Source organism: Ambystoma mexicanum, chromosome 5p (assembly GCF_040938575.1).
Source record: "Ambystoma mexicanum isolate Mex_15411 chromosome 5p, UKY_AmexF1_1, whole genome shotgun sequence".
NCBI classification, from domain to species: Eukaryota; Metazoa; Chordata; class Amphibia; order Caudata; family Ambystomatidae; genus Ambystoma; species Ambystoma mexicanum.
Genome location: NC_090930.1, coordinates 392,203,543 through 392,219,436, shown reverse-complemented (window position 1 = coordinate 392,219,436; position 15,894 = coordinate 392,203,543).

The following is a 15,894-nucleotide window of genomic DNA, read 5'->3' as shown; positions in this document are numbered from 1 at the left end:
TGGATCCGGATGATCGCTGCTGAAGATGGTGGCGTCCAGGATAGGTGAGTGAAATGCAGCGCTGCAGCGATCGTAGCGAAATGCTTTTAAAATGATGTCTTCCTTTTCAGGATCGTCGGTGTGATGTCTCCGTGGTGCTGATTTAGCAGGTAAGGTCTTTTGTCTCCCTTTGCAGGTGATCCAGGATACTGACAGGCGTGGCTGAGGTCCAGATGCAGGAGCTGACACAATGAGCGTCCAGCTGCGAGGAGCAGAACAACGCGAAGCGTGAGTTGCTGATCGGATGTGGTTTAAATAGCTTTGGAAGAAGTTCCAAGTGTGTATCCTTCCTCCGATCAGGTATGTATCCTTCCCCGACCACACCCGGGTTGAAAGTAGTCCCACAGGTATAGTAGTTCCATTCAGGCCTCAAGAGGGCCTGGATGTGGCAGCATGGTCTGCATCAGGTAAGTGCACATTAAAACACTTGAACACATGTCTAGCTTTATGAGCCTGGCGCCTAAGGCGCCAGGACAGAGGTCCAACATGAGCCTGGCGCCTAAGGCGCCAGGACTGTGTCCAAAGTGCCCCAGCTTGGGCCCGCTGGCACTCCCCTGGGGAAAATGATGCCTGCCTCTGGGGTTGCCGGGTCGGACCTGGCTCCTTGGAGGTAGGCATCATGACAATTTGCTCATTCCTGCTATTCACTTTGTTCACTGTTATCTTAATTACGTCCTTTGCTTTAAGCATTTCATGTCAATATTGAGAGAGAGAGAGAGAGATAGTGATGAAAAGAAAGTGGAAGGAGAAAAATGACATGGACATGGTTCATTTTAACCAGAGGGTGTGTCGTCACTTTCGCCCTTTACATGTTCTATTTACTTAAATCACATTATCATTGTGTCTAAATCTCATCCGCGGTGCCGCTTGCGAATTCCTGTTCAGTCTGAGGGAGTGCACTATCGCGTGCCCACCTCACATTTGAGAGGTGCACCCAATATTTCAGTCCCTTAACTTTAACTGCGGTGGGCATACTATAAATGACCTCGTAGGAGCCATGAAACCTCGGTGAATTCCATCTCCTCACGAAACTCCTAACATAAACTTGTGCTCCTGGCATCAGTGGCCGCTTGGGCTGTCTGCAGCTGGCATGGTAGTATCAGTCACTGCATTACCAGTAAATGGCGGTGCAATTTGTCATGCTATGCTGCGTACTACGCGCGTCAGTTGGGTCAGGTATTCCTTAAATTCCTCCCCCAGCACTGTGGCAGCTCTGTGTGCGTCTGATGCTCTCCTAATCGGGGAGAGCGGTGTGTATATTCGCCTCCCAGTCACAATCTCATGGGGGCTCAGATGGTGGTCCTTGCATGGTTGCGTTCTGAGTTGAAACAGTGCTAGGGGTAAGCAATAAACCCAATTCTTTTTCAGCGTATTACACAATTTTGATAGTTTACTCTTTAGTAATCCGTTGATCTTTACACTACTCCATTCGCCATCGGATAATAAATGGAACACAGTTTGTGTTTCACCCCCAAGAGTGACGTCACTTCCTTGAGAAGGTCATTCACAAAGTGTGTGCCATTGTCTGATCTTATCACATCACATATTCCCCAACGAGAAAAGACCTCTCGCACCAGGAACTTCGCTGCACACTTCGCGTCTGGGTGGGGACATGGACCCACTTCCACCCACCTTGAGAAGGGACATACCACTGCAATTAAATACCTTGCTCCGTTACATCGCTCTCCCATGTCAGCGTAACCTATGTGTAGTTCTCTAAATGGTCCTACTGGTCGTGGCAGCGTGCCACGCAGTGTTCTCGATGTCATTCCTGAATCGAATGTTTGGCACGTTGTGCATTCTACTACAAATTTTGACAAATGTTACTGTAAATTGGGGACAAACCATTGTTCCTGGATGTCTGCGGCAAAATGTTGTTTTGCTACGTGGGCTGGGAAGTGCAGCTGTTGGAATGCTACCTCTAGCAATTCAACTGGCATCACTACCTTTCCTGTTTTCTCCTGTCTCCAAATTAGGTCTGTGGCTGATTGTTTGCACCCCCGTTTTCTCCACAACTCTTGCTCCTCCTGTGGTGCTCTCCTTTGTAGTTCTATTATCTGCGCTATTGGTGTGTTACAGTACTCCTCTTCCAATGGCTCTGTAATGGCTGATTTTACAACATACTCAACTGTTGGTGTATTGAAATACGAGGCCTCCTTCGCTGCTGCGTCGGCTGCCGCGTTTCCCAATGAGACTGCATCTGTGTTGTTGGTATGGGCTTGGTATTTTACCACTGCCACTACCGATGGTTCTGCTAATGCATCTATCAGTTCAGTCAATAGTGCGGCGTGCTGTACTGGTGAGCCATCCGCTCTTCTGACCTCCCTCCTACCCCAGCGGGATAGCCCTGAATGGACTGTGGTTGTTGCGTATGCTGAGTCTGAGTATATTGTTACTGTGCATCCTTTGGCTGTATGCAGTGCCTCAATCAATGCAGTTAGTTCTTCTGCTTGTGCAGAGTAATGGGATGGGAGGTGCTTCAGGACAATTGTTTCATAGCCATCTTCCTCCATGCGTACTATGGCCATCCCTACATGCTTCTCCCCGTTTCTGGGTTTATCGATGCTGACCCATCTATGAAATATATCTCTCCTTCCTTCAGGGCGTTTTTTCGCTCGCTTTGGGAATGTCATCGCCCTCCCCTTCATAGGTGGCACAGTCGTGTTCCTGCATGTCCTCTGTGGTGCATGGTTCTGTAATAAATGTTGCTGGGTTTACTGTTTTGCACCTGACAACGTGTACGTTGGGGCTCGAAAATATTATCTCATATGCTGTTGCTCTCTGTGTTGTTAATGTTGATTTTGACCTCTCAAGAATTGCAAATAAGGAGTGTTCTGCATATAGTGTTATCGAACATCCCATCACGATTGTGGCGCTTTTTTCAATGGCGAAAGCTGCTGCAGCGAGGGACTGTTCGCACGCGAAGTGCCCTTGCATCACTGCATCTAATGTTCCACTGTAATAGGCCAATGGTTTGTGTCCTAATGATGTTTTCTGTGTGACTACTGCTGTCATCAGTGTTCCATTGCAGTGTGAAAATAAGAAACATTCCCTCTCATAATCTGGGTTCGCGAGTACTGGAGCATCTGCAATGAGGTCTTGTAATCTAAAGTACTGCACCATCGTGTCATGTGTCCATTTTATTGGGGTCCTACTCTTCTGTGCTTCTTTCAATGCTTGTAGCAATAGGCGTGTGTATGCTGTGTAATCAAGGATCCATGCTCGGCAATAATTACATATACCGAGGAATTTTTGCATTTCTTTAACTGTTTTAGGTATGATCATGTTGCGTATAGCAGCTTCCCTGTCTGGGAGTATCCGTTTCCCATCTTTTGGTATTAGCTGTCCGTGATATACAACGTCAGCTAGGCAGTATTGCAATTTTCCTTTGTCCACTTTATACCCCTTGGCAGCCAACATGTTTAATAGTGTTATAGAGTCTTCTCTGCACTTTTCTTCTGTGGGGCTGCAGACGAGTAAATCGTCTACGTATTGTATAATGGTGCTCTCTACATCTATGTTTCCAATATCTTCACGCAATACTCTGTTGAAAATGCTGGAGCTTTCGCAATACCCCTGTGGGAGTCTGCGATGTTCATACCTGTTGTTTCCTAGTGTAAATGCTGTCAGGTACTGCAAGCCTGGGTCGAGTGGTATGGAGAAGAAAGCATTCTTCAAATCCACCACAGTAAAACATGTAGATTCTTTGGGTATGCTGCGCAGTATTGATGCCGGGTTAGGCACTAATGGGAACTCTTTTTGGATGACATCATTGAGTGGGCGAAGATCTTGGATGATCCTCCACGTCCCTCTTTTTGCTTTTTTGATCGGGAAGATAGCCGTGTTACAGGGGTAGCTTGACGGTACTATAATACCTTGTTTTAGGAGTGCATTTATTGTTTCCCTAATCCCTTCTTCTGCTTCTCTGGATATGGGATATTGTTTCACTCGTGGTGGTATGGCACCTGGTTTTAGTTTTATCTTTATTGGTGTCACCTCATGGAGTAATCCTACATCGTGGGGGCCTGTAGTCCAAATTTCAGGCGTCACCTTTGCCATGTCTTCCTCAAATATTGTCGGCGGGGCCTTAATGCTAGCCATAAGTGGGTTGTGTACTTCTCTGTACTGAATCATGATGTCACAAGGTATGCTTATTTCCATTATTATCTCTCTGTCATCTTCATTACCAGTGAATAATTCCTCATCAGTTATGTCTCTTAGCATTATGTTGGGGTCTATGCATAACACAGTTCTCCACTCACACCCATGCGTGTCCAATCCTATGACCACAATGCGTTTGCTTGATACCTGAACTGCCTCGATGTCTATGGACATAATTGTGCCTGGCACAACATCTGTGTGTGCAATTGGGCGGAATATAAAATCTGATGGTGTTCTCCATTCCTTTCTCGTTATTTCTGGCACCACTCGGGCTAATACTTTGATGCCATAAATAAACATGTCTATGTCAATGGGTATTCCTCGCACCACAACTTCATTCATCACTGTGCTAATCATCAACATTGCTCGTACTGGGCATACTCCTGGGGTGGAGCACACTATTCCCTGCTCAGTAAACGAAATGGTCATGTTCAATTTACTTAGCAAATCTCTGCCCAGTAAATTGATTGGCGCCTCTTCGTGGTACAGTAAGGGTGCGCGCACGGTTTATCCCCCTACCGTTATATCAAGATCTTTAGTGTAAGGAACTTTTTAAATAGCCCCAGAGAACCCCAGCGTTTCCAAATTCCTGCCTGACAGCGGAAACCGCCCTTCCATGAGACATGATTTCTCTGCTCCTGAGGCTACTGTGAAGATAAACTGCTTGTTTCCTAGCTCTGCCCCCACTAGTGGTTCCTCTTCTGCACGTAGGGTGGTGGATAGGACTGGACACGCAAGTGTTCCCTGTGGGCTGTCCTAGTCAGCATACCTTTCTTGCCCTGGTACTGAAAAGACATTGTCTCCGACCACTGTCACGCCGCGGAATGGCGCAGGTGCGCCATTTGCAGCCGTTGCGAAACAGTTACTATTTGCATTGCCTACAGCGTTTTGTCTCTCCATGGGTTGCTGCACGCTGTGATGCAGTTGTGGGGGTGGCTGTCTTTGCTGCATTTGGGGTTCCTTATAGCACTGGTCTTGTTGTCTTCCCCCTCCCATTGGTAACCCATAGGGGCTACCTGGGTGTGGGCATCCCCATCCTTGTTCATTTTCCATGGGCTGCCGCCCTTGGAAATACCCTGAAGGCCGCATTCTGCAATCCCTCGCATAATGTCCCGATCTCCCACAGTTCCAACAAGACCCTTGCGGTCCTCCTCTCATCCCTTGCCCACCAAATCCTCTATTTGCCATACCTCCAAATCCTCCTCTCTGAATCTCATCTGAATCTGCTGCCTGCTATGCACGATAAGCCCGGAGTCGCGAAAAGGGCGGTGGCAAAGTCTGTTGGGAGTCTGTGGAGCTGTGACCCCTGTGCCATTCCTGTGCTTGACCTGCGTGTGCCCGTGGCGCAGGCTGAGAGACTGGGAGTGAGGCGAGCTACATCTATACATCAAAGAGTGGATTGGACTAGGGCTCTGGCCCTTTAAACCACCGCATCTGATATTGCTGTGAAGAGACCAATCACTTGACTGATCACGTGACCTGACCAGCTTGATAAAAAGCCGGCCGCGTCACCCTTGCGGCGATAAGCCCGGAGTCGCGAAAAGGGCGGAGGCAAAGTCTGTTGGGAGTCTGTGGAGCTGTGACCCCTGTGCCATTCCTGTGCTTGACCTGCGTGTGCCCGTGGCGCAGGCTGAGAGACTGGGAGTGAGGCGAGCTACATCTATACATCAAAGAGTGGATTGGACTAGGGCTCTGGCCCTTTAAACCACCGCATCTGATATTGCTGTGAAGAGACCAATCACTTGACTGATCACGTGACCTGACCAGCTTGATAAAAAGCCGGCCGCGTCACCCTTGCGGCGATAAGCCCGGAGTCGCGAAAAGGGCGGAGGCAAAGTCTGTTGGGAGTCTGTTTGGAGCTGTGGGGCTGCTTGTGGCTGGAGGCAGCAGGAGGCTAGGATGAGCCCCGCCTCACCAAAGGAGATGGTGAATCCACTACATATCCCAAGATGCAAATCAGGAGATGAGTGCGAGGAGGGCGTGCACCCGGAAACGGACAGGCCCAATCGTCTGGAAGGTAAGAAATTAAATGAAAAGGAGGGTCCGGGAGGGGCCGAAGACGGGGTCCCCGAAAAGGAAGAAGTAGGGATTATGATTCCCTCCGAACTAATTCCCCACGAGAATACGGAGGAAGGTAGGGTTTCCCCGCTGCCTCTACACCCTCCACTTTCCGTCACTCATGAGGCGGTTTCCACACATTTGCCAGTTGACATGTCTCTGCCACAGGTGACTGGGCAGTGTCCAAGTGGGAGAAAAGGAGGCACGCTGGAGGGGAAATCGAAAAGGGTGAGGAGACACTCTAAGGCCCTGATGAGAGACCATACGCAGTCCAAAATAAAATGGCCTACTGCTAAGAGAGGTTAGACCTCGTGGCCCGCGAGGAAAGCAGAATCAATATTGGGGCAGTTGGAAAAAGAAGGGGGGAAAGCGGGAAATCAGGGGCCCTTACTCAGGAGTGCCCTGAAGGGCACCACCGGAATTGGACCAACGTACTTCATGGAAAAGGAGGGAGTAAGCGACGGGGGAGTCCCTTCTTTTGACACCGATATAGGGGTGAAAGAGGTGGAACATCTGGTCAATGAAGGGACAATACCATGCATGGCGAGAGATGTTGAAAAGGCAGGAGCTATCCTAAATACTAATTTAGCAAAGGAGGCGGAACCAAGCCCTTCAATAGAGGAAATAACAACGGAAGCAAGAGCAGAAAAGATTGAAGAGCCGCCGATGGAACAGGATGCAGAGACAATTTACAAAGGCCTGAAGGAAATAAGGCAAAAAATACAGTTTGAGGAGGTGGAGGGAGAGAATAACGTGGCTGAATTACACACCGAAAACGCAGCTAATTTGCAAATATCAGTTGAGGAAACCTTAGAAAAAGATAACATCTTGATCTCGCCTGTAAAAGACGACAATCCTCCTGAGCAAACCCAGATACCAAATCAAAATATGAAAATCATAGTGGAACTGCACTCAACTCCTAGGCAAATCTCAATCGGCAAGATACAAATTCCAACAAAAACAGCGGCAATCATGGATGAGTCATTAGAAGAAATAACATCGATACATGACGCCTTTTATAATGATGACATCGCTGCAACTCCAAACGCGGCCTTATATGATCGCCTACATCAACTTCTTAAAAGAAAGATGGATGAATCTTTAGATACAAATATAATAACTGACAAAATGTCTGAAGAGAAAAACGTAAGTGGAGGAGTCGAAACGACGCAAGAAATACAGACAGGATCAGATAAGGAGGATAATTCCAAGAAATATGAATCGGAAGACCAAATAAAAACGAAGTCCACATTAGTGGAAAGTGGAAAAGGTGGTAGAAGGAAGCAGGGAAAGAAATCCCAGAAACAACAGTATTGCAAATTATTGAGTAACCCACCTAAATTCAAAGGCAAAAAAAAAAAGTTGGCCTATAAAACGACCTTGCTGAATCTAACAAAGGCAGACTGTATAAAAAGCTACTTTGGCCTTAAAGAACCTAAGGAAAAGTATACAGAAGAAGAAATATCTGACGCAGATCTACTAAATAGTGTGTTACAGACGGAAGACTGTGACACCACGCCAGTCACAGAGAGAGAGGATACAAGAGGGCAAGAAGCGAAGGAAGTTAATAAAGCCCAGGTTAGATGGCATTTTAAGAAACCGGCCGTTAGACACAAACTACCCAGTGGAAAAGCGATTCTTTCTACCACGCCTTCATCGCAAACGAAGGAGATCGAGACCCTTAGGCCTGAAACATCAGCTATCAGCACTCAGACCACTCTGTTTTTAACAGAACCAATGGCAACAAAAAAAGTGTCAGTTACAACGCAGACAACAGCTTTAATGCAAGAAGCAAATTCTGTGAATATAGAGAAAGCTGGGATACAAACTGAAATCAATCTTAGTAAAAATGACGAAATGGGCGGAACAGCTAGAAACCCAAACAGAAACATAAGATCGCCACAATCAAAAACGTTGGCGGAAATCAAAACAACATTCACTAGTAGAAGAGGTAGTGAAGAACCCTCATCTTCAAATATCGACCCAACACAAAAAACAGACTTAATGTCTATAATGTCGACTTTAACCATAGCGCTAGCACCCTTCACAAAGCTATACGAGGCTTTAAACGATACAGCAAGGGACCAGACTTCTTTGATCGCCCTCATGAACACGAAATTAACATATCTGGAAGGATATGTAACAGCAAAAGACAGATTATTGAAAATACATGAAGACGGGCGGATAGAGAAAGAGAACGGAGGAATTTCACCGACAAACTCAGATCTGGAGAAGAAGAATGTGATAGAAGGTGGTAAAAAAGTGTCCTCAAAAGAACCAAATGGAAACACTAAAATAGCAAGAAAGGAGACCCAAGACGGGTTGGAAATAAACAACAAGCAGACAAAACAACAGAAAGAAAAAGTGGTTATAACCCAGAAGGGGAAAGAGAAAGAGACAGGAAATAAAACAAACTTCACATTTGGAATATTCACTAATCAAAAATCAATTGTGAGCAGTCCACAATTATTAACAAGTACAGTGAACGATAATAGCCAGTCTAAACAAACAAGAAAGAAAACGTGCACGGAAAAAAATACCAGTAAGACAACAAATAAAATTATTACCAACTGTAGTCAACCACTTGACGAGACAATAGATTCAGGAACTGATATAAGTGAATGGAGCGTATACACAGTGGACGAATACGAAACAGAAAACAACGCATCTCCAAGATTTAAAAGAAAAGCAGTCATACTGGACCTCTCTAACATGGAAATGGAACCTAAGAAGAAGGTTCGTATCATAGGAGAGAATGAAAAATCTGGAGAGGCTGAGAAGGTTGCAAACAATCAAAAAGAAAATCAAGACAAGAGGCTGTTTACAATAGGGAAAGGAAATGTAACCCTAGAGGAAAGTAAGCGGACACAGAAATGTACAGCAGGCCGGAAAGAAGCTCAAAGAAAGAAATCTGACCAGAAGAAGGAAATAGGGGCTACTCCACCTAGAAATAAACCCAGGAACATCATGGACAGAAACTTTTCTCCGACAAGCCGGAAACAAAGGTGGAGTAATGAGCAGAGACAAAATACACCAAAAAAAGATCAAACCGAAAAATCCTACCCGTCTAGAATACAAAGCTCTTGCATATTTCGTTTGGAACGGAAAAAAAGGTTTAAAGATAATCTAATTCTAAACAGAAATACAATTATGAACCTATTCAAACAGATTCCAAGATTAAGATGCGTCGAAAATCGAGATTTATGGATGGTAGAACCTTGTGAAACTGGGAGAAAAGATTGTTCATATCTACATATTAAGTCAGAAGTTATCAAAACGATGCTTGAGAACGAAACAGCAAACTTTGATATCCTGGGATATGATCTAAGGAAATCACGGATTAAGACGTCAAGACAAGAGGATGAGATAAAAGATACGCCTCATAAAAACATCGGAAATACTCAATGGGGAAACCTAAAAGGAAGGGAAAGGACGGGTGAAGTCGAACAAAATCAAAAACACCCAGTAAAGGAGAAAAAAGAAAAAGAAAACCAACATGGATTAAGAGGAAGTAAAGACTCGGCCCATAAGAGTAACCATGGGTCGGAACATCTAAGAACATACCAAGATCGTTGTAAGGTCAAAACGTGTATAAGGTTAAAAGAAAACCAAGGAGATGGATCTTCTTCCCCTAGGGCCAACTATAATTGGGATGTGGATGACAAATTATCACATAAAGAAAGAAAGCAGGCTAAATCAGAAAAGGGAAAAGACACTGCTCACAATCGCGCAGCAGAAATTGTGAGGAGATCACCGCCTAACTGGTCATGGAAAGTGTCGGACATATATATAAAGAAACACAATTAGCAACCAGAAAACCTGATCGGGACCCTTCAGGTTGATCAACTGGTAAAAGAATGTTCCTTATTGACACGGAGAAACCTTTTCATAGAAATGGCCTCTTGGAACACACGAGGGTTCAGTCACCTAACTGTAAAGAGTGACGTGAATCTGGGGCAATGGGATATACTATGTCTACAGGAGACATGGTTAACACAGAAACCAGAAATGGATGGATATTCTACATTCGTTATACCCGCAAAACAGGGCCTAAAAGGCCGTCCCACAGCCGGCTTACTTACAGCAATAAGATCAGGTATCGGATTGGAGGTGATAGAACAAAAAAACTCTTGCGATCAATTCCAAGTTTTAATAATATCCTGGAAATACATAGACAGTAGTAGTAGAGAAAAGGAAGAGCGCATACTACTAATTAACACGTACTGGAACCCAGAGTCAAGCAGGAACGAGTTATATCCGGAAAATCTTATAAGTATTCTAGATGAAAATGCGGAAAACCAAACGTGTAATCACACTATAATCACAGGGGACTTCAATGCTATATGCAAGAACATTGGAAACCAACGACCACATTTACCAAAATCTGCGCCAATCTTGAAAAGAGGTGAACAACTCGAAAGAATACTGAGTTCAAGAGACCTGCACAACCTGCATTGGGTACGATCAGATAAAAACCTGATGATCCCTTCTTGGCAAAGAATGGAACAATCAGGGACATTAGACCACACATTTGTGTCCAAGGAGCTGCTGGGAACTATAGTCAGTTTTGCGATAGTAAGGACTCAAAATAGTGATCACAATCTACAGCATATAAGGTGGGCGAACTCACAGAAACCCCAACAGCTCTTTAACCAAGAAATAGATGTGAACATCAAGGAATCAAGGTTAAAACTGACGGAGAACGCAATAAAGCAGATTTCTGAAAAATATTCCAGGATAATGGATGGGGAAGTTAATACAAACAAAAAGAAGTAAGAGAAGACGATGGATTATACACTTCTGTTAAATAAATACATGAAGACGACAAACAAAACCAAAAAGATCCCAATGAATCATCTTCATGCCTATAACCAGGAACTAGTAACAAGAAGAAGAACTGTACGAAAACTAAAGCGGATGGCGATCAGATCCGATACACAAGAGGCGCATGAAAGTTGGAAGAGCGCCAACAGGAACTATAAATCCTGGATAATACAAAAAAGGCACTCCCTTTACCAGGCAGACTCGGAGCTAATGTTAAAAACATTATGCGGAAAAAAATCAAGAGACTTTTGGACCCTTATAAAGGGAACTATGATGTCATCTACCACCGCCCTACAAAACTGTGTGGGAGAAGGGAGCTGGATCTCCCACTTCTCCAACCTATATGCACCACTGCCCGACATAGAGAGTGCCTGCCTGCGAAAAAGGAAAAAGGGGACTGACTCGCCGTGGGAGATCACAACAAAGGAAGAAGATATCCGGGCAAAAATCAAAAAACTTAACAACTCAAGGGCCCCGGGGCCGGATGGGATCACAAATAGTGACCTAAAACAACACCAAGAAATATGGGCTCCCTTGATTAGTAACATCTTTAAAACCTGTAACCAGGAGCAAAATATACCAGCTTCATGGAGAAAAGCGATAGTGGTTCCAATCTTTAAACGTGGAAATCGAGAAGACCCAAGCCACTACCGCCCAATATCCTTGTTGGATGTCATTGGGAAAATATACGGCGGGCTCGCCTTGGAAGCATTTCAAGCCTGGCTCAAAGCCAAAAACGGGGGTGATCCATTCCAGACAGGATTTGTAAAAAATGCAGGGACATCGATCAATATACTGACGCTAACAACAATCAAGGCCAAGGCTATGCAGACCGGTCAACCCGTATATATGGCATTTGTTGACCTGGTACAGGCGTTTGACCAGGTCAACAGGGACAAACTATGGGCAAAGCTGGACGCAATGAAATGCTCTCCAGCTATTATGGGCCCGATTCAAACATTGTATCAGGACACATCTATTAAAGTAAGGCTGGGGCAAGATGGTTTACTGTCGAGGGAAATTCCAACTTCCAGGGGGGTGAAACAAGGCTGCCCCCTGGCCCCTGCTTTATTTAACGCTTACATCGCTGATTACGCTGAGCACGAGAAGGTAATAAGATGCTTCCCTCCTGCTATTGGTGGTGAAAAAATATCGCGCTTGTTATATGCAGACGATATTATTTTGATGGATAACACGCCGATAGGTCTGCAAAGACAGTTGACGAATCTGATCATATATCTAAAGCAGAATAACCTAAAGCTAAATCCAGAAAAAAACAAAATAATGGCCTGGGAAGGCAAGAAAAAGAAGAACCAAAGCAAACAGAACTGGTTTGCGGAGGGGCTAAAATTGGAAAAAGTAAAAGACTTCAAATATCTGGGAGTCATGATGTCAATCAACGAGTCAGAAATAACAATGCAAAATCTGTTATGGACAAAGATAAAAACGTTAACAACACAAGCAAGGATGATTGACAAAAAATACGGGAAATTTTCATTATTGGCAGTTATCAACTTCTATAAGGCAAAGGTGGTCCCTGCAATCCTTTATGGAACGGATGCAATGTTCCTAATACCTGACATACTGTGGATTAAACTAGAGAGCTATTTCTGGAAGAAAGTGCTTAATCTGGCACAATCTACACCTATGCCACTGTTAAGGAGAGAGCTATGTCTCGTGTCATTAAAAGCGATCCAGGAGAGAAACATGCTAATGCTATATCGAAAACTCCAACTGAAGAATAAACTAAAACCTTTGGAGTTGGTGAAAAACGAGATGACAATGAACAAGATTCGGGCACTAAAAGATTGGGAGCTGAGAAATACGAAGTTATTGAAAGATCTAGATGTCGCGGAAGAGATACTTGAAACAAACCCAGCCAAAATATCAAAAAAACTATTTGAAGCAGATTGGATTAGGACAGAGGACATAGCGCGATCATATAAGCTGACGAAAGATTTCCCAACGGCCCCGAAAAAACTAAACGATACAAGAGGTTATCTGAAAAAGTTCCCGGATAGTAGGCTGGCTAGAACATACTTGAGATTTCGATTAAATCAACTACATACTAACGAAATCCAATTTATAAGGAAATTGTCATCAGATAATAAATGTAGATACTGCAAATCAGAGGAGATAGTAGAAACTAGTCGACATCTTCTACTCGAATGTGAAGGTACCAATACACCGAGAGCAGCTTATCTAGGGAAAATAACGCAATCGTTTTCCACACTGACAGAGGATAATTGGTGGCAAGCCTTTAACGAAGGAGAAAATAACAAAAATGTGATTGCAGTAGCATCCTTCTTTGAAAACCTTAAGCTAACAACTAAGTAAAAGTAATAGGAGGAACTTCCAGGGGAATAAAAAGAATTTCATCGAAGTGAAAGACTTCATGTGTGAAAATGTGTGAGTACACGAAGAGACTTAAAGGATTAAATAAATAAATAAATGGAAGGAAGCTTGATAACAGAAATTGGTTAAAGACCTTGAGAACAACTAGAACTACACAAAGAATCCAACAGGTCAGGCAGCGAAATAAACATTATGGGTCAAAATGGAGGACATGGAATGGACTCTCTCTTTTCGTGCTTTCTTTTGGATCACTCAAGGCTGAAAGGGACCTCTTTGGAATCTATGGAAATATTGGACTTTTTTTTTATTTTTATCTTTGAAAAAATTGTTTGTACAATTAAATCAAATTAAAAAAAAAAAAAAAAAAAAAAATGAGCCGCCCACGCTCAGCATGTGGGCCTCTCCCAAACTACACGCCACAGTTAAGGAACTCCTACCCAACGTCAATAAACCACTGCTATATAAATGAAAAAGGCTTTATTTTATCGTGATTCAGGCACTTTGCAGTAATTACTCAGACAAATTAAAGTACACAAACAGTATATACTAGTCTTGTTTTTTAAAGTTTTGTGTCAATTTTTGGTCCATGTTAAGGCCACTGTGAAGGTACCCACCTCTTCCTCTTGCTGGTCTTTCTTGCCACTGTGGTCCGCTGTATGAATCCTCTCCGTTCCACGGTCCTTGTTCTCCTGCCGTCCGCAACGCTGCTATTGTCACTGGCCTACTTCCCGCTCCTTCATCCCCCTCGTTTTCTCTATCTGCGGCTACGCTGGCATTTACGGCGGCGACCTTCACCAATTTGTTCTGCACCAGTTTCGCTTCGTCTGCCAGCCTTTTCTGTGATATCTCCTTTTCTCTCTCTTTGATCCTCCTGCAGTGGTGTACAATTATACTCTGAATCTCAGGCCAACCCTTGGCTTCTGTCCCAGCTATTTTATCCAAGGCCTTCTGTGCCTCCTTCGGGAGCCCTTTTTTGATGATAAAATCGAAAAGGCGGTGGACTGGCTCCACCCCGTGCCAGTTTCGCTTCTCCACAAATTTTGCATCCATAGTATGAATTGCGTAGGATCCTCGTTTTCCTCCATTGTACACTGCATCAATAAATGTAAATCTGCAATGTCTGGAAACGTGTGCCGCAATGCGTCCCATACTTGCGCTCGAACGTTGTTGAACGGTGATTCGTCGTGGCGGTCACAACTCATTGTTATTCCTGGGAATCCTGCCTTCTCCCAGACTGCGTCTGCCTGATCGCCAACTGCTGACACTAACAATCTTTTTACATCGCCTATTGCTAGTGGCACCCCTGCCGTGTTTTTTCGAATGCGTGTATCCATTTCCCAGCCCCTCCCGATAGTGGAGGCAGAACTTTCAACATGTTATTTTTGTCCATTGTGGCCCATTCGATATAGTGTGGCCTACCTGCTCCCTTATGTATCAGTGGCATCTGTAACTTATGTTTCTTTCCTGTTTTACTTACCGTCCCTTTCTTTGTCTTACTTACCAACATGTTCCCTGCTCGCTGCCTTAATCTACCGTGCCATCATGGGGGTGATCGTGTATCCATGTCATCGAAATGATGTGGCAGTGGGGACCCTACATCCGCCACTCCTTCCTCATATTCGTCTAGATCGCTTCACACTTCCTCTGTTGCCTCCTCTTGCCCGCCATCCTCATTGTGTTCTTCCCCTCGCTCACTTTCTGGGGTGGTTGGGCATATAATTCTCACTGGTTTGTTATTCAAATGGAACAGGAACTCCCCTGATCTCCACTCCTTTTCTCGCCCTTGTGGTATGTGTGTCCCTTGGGACGTTATGGATTGTCCTGGCTCTGGTGTTGTTGGTGCTAGTTCCCCTGTTGTGCTTGATGGGGTGAGAGATCTGTTATGGATAATGGAGGCACCTCCCCTCCCCCAGGCAGCATTTGGCCCTTATCGCTGAGTGCCCTCAGCCGTGTTATCTCCATTTGTGCATGCGCTAGCTGGCAGTCTAATTCTCCTGTCAAGTGTGCTAAATTCATGGGGGGTGCGCTCGTTGGGCCATACACACCTCCTTTGTCATAGGGTGGTGGTGTTGTAGCTACCGCTCCATTTGAGGGAGTTGGGTGGGACATGCTGGTATGTAAAGGGGCTCGCTGTATCCTACTGCTGGTCTTGTCATTGACGGATATATTTTGGTTGTATCCCCCTCAGCTGTGGTTGTTGTGCACTCGCCCTTTGGCGTTCAGCTTGCCTCTTCCTGTGATTTTTGTTTTTCAGTGGGTCGTTCTTTACCTACCTCTGCTGTGGGGGTTACTTCCTCAAACATTCGCCATAGATCCAGCACTTCCCTTCTATTCTGTAACTGCTTCCCCTTATATCTTGCTAGCAAGTGCGTAGATACTAAATCTAACACTCTCTTATTAAATGACCCTCCTTCTGGCCAAATCTACGTTACACCGTCTCCTTTTATCTCTGTCAAC